Consider the following 7,900-nt stretch of genomic DNA (forward strand, 5'->3'; position numbering starts at 1 on the left):
TCTGTTTTTTTACTTTTTGTTTGTTATTTTCTCATCCCAAAAAAAAAAAAAAAAAAAAAAAAAGGATATTTCCCTACCCCGTGACTCTAAGTTTATCTACATAATTTGTTTTGGCCAATAAAATGATATAGAAGTGACAGCATGACAGTTCTGAGCTTTACTCTTAAGAGGTCTGCATACTTTTATTTGTTCTCACGAGCTTTGACCATCACAATAAGCAGATCATACCCAGGCTAGCTAACTGGTCCCAGAAGGTAGAATGGAACCAAGCCATCTCAGATGAGTCAGCCTACATCACCTGATCCCCAGTCAACCCCTAGACCCATGACCAAGTCCAGCTGAGATCAGGAGAGCCACTCAACTAAGCCTAGGTCCATGAGAATAAATTATTGTATTTTATAAGCCACTAAGATTTGGAGTAGTTTCTTAGGTAGCAAAAACTAATATATAAGTGTTGTCATGTCAATCAAATAAAATAATGAATGTGTTTTTTGGAAACTGTAAACTATTCTGCAAATGAATTATTTTGCATTTTATTTTCTCATGACCTTATTTCCAGTTACTTGTGAATAAATCTCTATGAAGTAGTAGCTGGCAAAAGTTTACAGGGTCCTCTTTTATGAAGCATTCAGCCACATATTAATTTCCTACATATTTTTTGAGCACCAGCTATGTATTCTATAGAATATAGAAAGCCTTTTAAAATCCAAAGAAATATCTCCTTAACAGAGAACTTTTAGACACTGAATAGATTTGGGGTAAATGGGGAAAGCCATGGACTTTGAAGTAGCAGGTCAGACACCAGTTTCCCTCATCCTGTGGTGGATGCCTATTCTGCATCCTGCTCTCCTTTAGAAGCAAAAAATAAGCCAGAGCTCTATTCCTAGGTAATAGAAAGCACAGAAATACTTGGAGAGCAAAGCAGTAGAACTTCTTCCATGTGGGAAGGAGTATGGAGGAGGGCTCACTGCACCTATAGCTCTGGATCCAGAGAAATTACTAGAGAACCTTCAGTTGACTGGGGATCAGTCTTTGTCATTTACATTTTCTGAAATCAAAACTTTTTTTTTCAAGGCCCAGTTCAAATTCTGCTTCTTCCAGTATCCTTCATTCCTGAGACCTTATGAGTAATATCTTTTTTTTTTTTCTTTATATCTAGGATAACCTTTCTTTGGTACCTGTATCTTAGCCTCATCACACTCCACTGCTTTTGGAAAGACAGAAGCCTAGTAAACTAGTAAGGTTGGTGTGGAATGGCTGTGGCAGCTGAGAGCAGCTTAAGGCAAGAAAGAATAGCATGTGGCAAAGGTCAGGATAAAGAAAGTAGATCACAGGGAAGATGGTTTCCATGGATAATTCTTAGAGAAACCAGGAGGTTAAAGAGTGGGCTGAGATCAGCATAAGCTGCAAATGGTCTTAGAAAGACTTGCTCTCTGTTTGAGAAGTGGAGGTCCCTACTTGTTTGGAAGAGCATACCCTCTGCCCTACTTGTCAGGGTTTTAAGTGGCCAGGGCCCAGCCAGGCGGGGCTCCCAGTGACATCTTCCTTAAGCCCTCAGATCAGATCCTGGATATTCTTGGAACCAATTCTCGTTTTAGATGCCTAGTGCTTGCACATGATACATTTTAGAACATTGGCTTTACTTGACAATTCAGTTTAATTACTGAATTAAATTAAAAAAAAAAAAAAAAGATGTCTCCAGATTCTCAGAATCTTGGAAGGCATTACAAATATAGTCATTTGTCATTGCAATCATTGTTGTTAAAGAAGTAATTCACTTATAATGTTTTTAATAGGAATGAAATATGCAGATAAATCTACTTTTCAACAAAAAAAAGAGGATAAAACAGATCTTTAAAATGCCTGTTGGATTCTTTCGGAGTAAATCAATGGTTTATCTTCTGATCTTGGGTAGTTGTGTACATTTCTCTCTCATCCAGTAGTCTCTATTATTTTGAAGGGCAGGGATTATCTTATTTCTATCTGCATTTCCTCTATTATTAGTACTGGGACTGGCATACAATGAGAACTTAGAATATATATATTTTTTCTCTCTTGAAGTATTATCACCAGCTGCTTTTGCATATTCAATTCATTTAATCCTTGCAACAATTTTGCAAAGCATTACCACCCTAGTTTCCACAGAGGAAGGAATTAAGCCTAAGAGAGGGTTAAGTGATTTGTCCAAGATAGTATCATTAGTAAATGGCAAGATGAGGCTTTAATCTTAGCCTACTTTCTATGCAGTCCTTCTCCTTCGACAGAGAAACAAGACACAAAAATGATCATACACTAGGCTTCTATTGCCACCCTGATGTTGTGGATTTCACTCTTCCTTTTCATTCCATTGACTTATCATCTTATGCTCTTCAATTACAGCTGTCAACTTCCTCCCACAATTGCTCTGTACTGAGCTGTAATTGTTCCTCACAGAACTGGAGCCTACATGCCTACAATTTCCCTATCAGCAAAGCAGCCCCCACTGCCTCCAAGGGACCATGGCTAATGCAGCCTACAGAGGTATGTGCACCTGTGATTACTGCCATTTTCCACTTTAGTTATCCCAGGAGAAGTGCTATTTTAGAGTGCCTTTTAAGTAATGTGTAGTGACAGCATTCTAAGGTGGGTAGGTGGCCATGAATCATCTCCCATGTACCTTCGAGGTGGAAGCTGACGTGTTCACTCGCATGATTGAAGGAGGACACGAAGGTAAATCCTTCTGATATTGAGATCCATTTCTTGTCCTTAGTGCTAAGGGCACTAGACTCATTCCTAGACAATAAAGCCTCCACTTAAGAAGGGTCAAAAGCTTCAGCTATTACTACCATTTGTGCTGTCCAAAAAAAAAAAAAAAAGAAGAAATAAAGAATTCTGCCAATGTCTTCTGTATAAGAGTCACTGAAATGCATTTTAAAGGAACTCAAGCAGGTCATAGAACCTGAGAACTAAAAAGGCCTTGTACAGACGGGAGAATTGGGGTCTAAAGAGGAAATAGGACTTGGCCAAGTCACCCAGCAAAAGTAGGCCAGACACAGATTTTACGACTTCAAAATGAGGGCCTTTTTCACCTTGGTTAAACAAGGCATTAAGGAGAAAATTGGTTCCATTTCTACTTTCAAACTCTTGGGAGCTTCTGATAGGGGCAGTTATAGAAACACCAGGTCCCTAGGATAATGGCTCCTGCTATCAGTAACATCTTATTTCTAGGACACCTTAATCCAGATTTCAGTCAAGCAGCTCTGGCCAAGAAAGCCAAACATTGCTGAAAATATTTTAAAAAATAAATAAAATGAGTAAAAATAAACACAAAATGGCTACTGAATGTGATTGGAATCAAGTTCCCTTTCTTCGACATAGAATTGAGAGAAGCTAGTTAAGAAGCTGATTCTAAAAACCTGAGATGCTTCTGGAAGAGATGGAGGGACCAAGTGTAAGGATATTTCCAAGCAACCTGAAGCCCAGGGCACCTAGTCACTGTCACAAGGGAAGGGACATCCTTTCCGGAGGGTTAACTAAAAATAGGGAGCTGGAAGGAAAGCTGAGGAAGGGGATCTAAAGGGTTGCTTCAAGGCAGAAACATCACAGAGTGAGGATCTGCTTGGTATCTAGCAAAGGCAAACCTAAACTGGCAAACAGCAACCTAAATAGCCCCAACAGAACAGCAACACAACTAAATTTTATTGAGCACTTATCATGTACCAGACATTTTTCTAATTGTTCTCCACACATTATCTCATTTATGGCTTACAACAGCCTTATAACAAGAATTAGAGAACGTGGTAGGGCCACTTTCAAAAATTCTAGGAAAGGCTTATTAAGAACTCTCCCATTAATAACATTTCATAAGAAGCCAGGGCTATTTTGAGATTGTCTCAGTATAATTTTTACATATATTACTTCAAACCAGGGGAAACTGCTAGTTTTGTAGGTCAAAAAAAGGTTGAATTAACAGAAATGTATATTATTTAAACTAATATATTAAATATATATTTTTACGGGAAGTAAATAGCAAAGTAACAGGCAAATACAATAGAGTAGGCTACCTACTACATAACGAGTAAGTATTGTGCACTCTGAGGAAAACATTCCAAGTTTTCAGTAGAGGAGAGCAGTCAGGAGAAGTTTTAAGAGGAGCTGTTGGGATCTGCGGGACGATGGAAAACAACATGAAGGAAGTTAATCATTATGAGCCAGATTCAACAAGGCAGGGAGGCTTTAGGTCATGAGAACTAATAGATGCAGAACTTGCACTGCCACTATAAACAAATAGAAAACTAGGAAAAATAACAAAAAAATACTTTCAAACATTGGGCAATAGGCAAAACCAGACCATAGTCACTGGAAGTAGAAAAATAAACAAGGTGAGTCCTTCAGCTGATTAAAATCAATAAATTTTAAAAGATTGAAACAATAAACACTATGTTCTTTGATTGTATAGAATTATATTAGAAATTAAAAACAGAGATATGAAAAGTTGACAACGTAGTTTTAAGTAATTATTGGGTAAAAACCACCAAATAGAAAATATTTTTAACTGAATGAAAGTAAAACCCAACATAACAAATTTTGCGGATACAGTTAATATAGTACCTAAGGTAAGATGTATAACTCTAAATAGTTTTATTAGAAAGTAATGAAAATCAAATCAATGATTTAAGCATACATGTTAAAAAGCTACAAAAAGTGAGACAATTAAACTTAAAGTAAGTGAAAGAAGGAAGTGAAAGAAATAAGAACAGAAATCAATCAAACAGAGAAATAATGGAGAAAAATCAATGAAACCAAAAACTCTTTAAACATCACATTATGTGATGCAGGCGGATATTTTCATCTATGAACCCAGAGGTGGGAGTAGCTCATAAAGGAAGTCTGCTCAATGGAATATATACTGGTTGTAGAAACCCATACCTACATGCTGTCCCTTTGGTGTGTCACCACCCTGATCGACCGTGACCAACATTAAATATCTAACCAGAAACAGAATATGTCTTGATACCTGACCTGACATTCCCAGACCTAAAGTTTTATGGTCAACCATATCCCTGGAAACCTGAAGATCTCTGCACCCACTCATGGAATACCTTCTGAACCATCACCCTGTCCATGAAGGAACTTTCCCTCTTTCTGCATGACCCATCAGCTCTTTAAACATGGCCCACATAGTCCTTTTTCAAAGGTGCAGTTCAAAGATTTTTACATCTTTAATCACTTCAACTATCATCTGTACCTATCACTTATAAGTAGGGATTCAATAAATATATTTTGGGTGAATTGATAAACCAGCCCATTCTCCATCATCCATACTAACTTCCGCATGGACAGAATCAACTTGGTCTTAAAAATGCAGGTCTATTCCCAAACAAGTGCCATTGCAGATTTACTCTGTGAAATCACATTATGACACTCCTCAGAACATCCCCCTAAAGTACGGTTTCTTCTTCTGCTAAATCTCTACTCCCTAATCACCACCATTACCCTAGTACCTTGAGGAGCTACAGGTAACTGGAAAGGACCTAAGTTGTCCTAAGTTCCTCCAAATAGCAATGTAAGCTCAGCATCTTTTAAATTGAGGTGTTTGTATCCAATGGTGGTGTCTTGAAACTACAGGAAAAGTATGACATCTATTCCTGGAGTAGTTTTCCTCAAAGCTGCTTTAGTGGAGGAGATTATATATACACACATACACCCAGAGACAGACAGACAGACACACACACCCCTAAACAGGTATAGAAACAAGCAATATGATGTATTATGGAATATAAAAACAGTAGATTTTCAAAGATAAACCATGAGATTTCAAAGAAATGCTGTTTGCAGCATGCTACTTTAATCTAAATTTCCAGATCTTCTTCGACTCTTCCCCTCCATCCCATGTGTATTCCTACCTCTTTTTGGAATATCTATATTCATTCTCTATGGTCATTAGGGAAACTTAGATAGATAAGTTTGACAGACTGATAGAAGCATATGCTGACAGGTACCAAGAACAAGGACATAACTTTTAGTGCCAGATGCTGTTTGACTTTTCTGAGCACCACTTATTTCTGAGGCACCTGGAGGACTGTTGCATGGGGCCCTTCCCAGAAGAGGAAGTAATCAACCCTGGGGTTTGACTGTTTCATGTACCATCTTTCTTATTCTTTTCAACTTCTACTTTTGGCTACACCAGGTCCATAAATAGCTCATGGTTCATTGTATACCCAAGAATCCAGACCTAGGGACCACAGAGGAGAATCACAAACATGTGGACAAGGAACTTCCAAGTTCTTGCTGACATCTGTACCAGTCATCAGGAGAGAATGGATATGGGAGGGGCCTTGACAGCATCCCCACACTTTTGTGTAACCAGAGCTTGAGCTTAAGAGCTTCTCACAGCAGTTAGTGGAATACTAGCCCTGCTTCTCACAGAGTCTCTTTATGCAGAGACTCTAGGCTATATCCACTTCTTTGTTTTTAACATCATAGCTTACCTCTATGAGAAGATGTAAATAATGCCCCCTGGAATTGAGCAGTGCAAAACCTCCATAGCTATATGTGGTGGCTCTAACTATTGCTTTCTAAAACTCTTGCCAGTCAGACCAATGCCCAGGTTTCCTACCAGCTGAAAGCAATTTGGACTGAAGGGACTGTATGAGGTTTGGGAGGAAGGTCTGCCCTGCATTCTAGGAAGTTGACTCATGGCTGTATGGAGGGTAGAAGAAAGAGATAAATTATTAGAGGTTAGGGGAACAAAAAGATTTTATTGTAATGTGTCAGTAGTTCTCAATGGTGAGAAATACAAGGGCATATTTTAAAATTTCATATGATCTTATTTTTTGTTACCTGTGTTTAGTGAACAGGAGCCAAGAATGATAGACATCTTGCGTTGTATAGAGCAGCTCCATACAACTAATAATGGTCCTAAATTCTACCTAAAAATTGAAGATTGCTTCTTATAATTGTCTGAGTCTGGCATTTAACTGTTTTATATATATGCCCACTACTTATGATATTTGAATCCTAATACAACACACCTGTACTATTATGCATTTATATCTATGGCACTCAAAGTATAAAGAGGTATAAGCACTGACTACTTGCTCATATATACTAGTTAGCTGAAATATATTTTATTTCTGTAATAAACTATTTTTCTTGATTTTTCCATTATTAAGTCTAGGAAGTTATATTGCTGTTGGTAAAATAATAAGTGTTGATAGATTATATCATCTTTGATTTTCATTTACAGAAACTAAAAGAGGCATCACAAAAATTTTATCTGTATTTAGAAAAAGCATTAGATATAATAGTTTTGAAAATAACTGGTTTAGGTGATAAATATTGAGAGCTCATAAAGGCCCAAGGAATGGAAAAGAAAGTCACTGTGGATGTAGAATCAACAAAATTTGGAAAGTGATTCGATTCAGTGGATTAAAATCAAGCTCTGTTTCAACTTTCCCTTCTGTAGGCTAAAAACCCCAGAGCCATCATCATCCTACTTGGCCTTCTTCACAGACCTTTTATTATGTAGGTTGCTGTCTCCAAAACACTTCCTGTGTCTTCAAATTGTGTTCAGTTGTAGATTTCTGAATGGAGCTTAAATATATTGAAATGAGAAGCCAAGACTCCCAACTCCCAAACAAATATGCCATGCCCTAGACCACAGATCTGACCACCTACAAGAGTACACATATATTGCAGACATTATCAGTAGGCTGAAAATATCTTCTCGCCTTCTGTATATGCCAAATAACTTGTAACTTCCAGCACTTAAATTTCTTTGATTAAGAGCATTCTTTGGCCACTAAAGCCTCCTCTGCCCATTGAGGGAGGCTGGAAGGGCCGAAATTAATTCATCTCTTCATCCCCAAAATAGCCCTCAACCAATAACTGACTAGAGTTGATATATGACTATCTCAGC

The sequence above is a fragment of the Pteropus alecto genome, unplaced genomic scaffold, assembly GCF_000325575.1.
Source record: "Pteropus alecto unplaced genomic scaffold, ASM32557v1 scaffold88, whole genome shotgun sequence".
Taxonomy (NCBI): domain Eukaryota; kingdom Metazoa; phylum Chordata; class Mammalia; order Chiroptera; family Pteropodidae; genus Pteropus; species Pteropus alecto.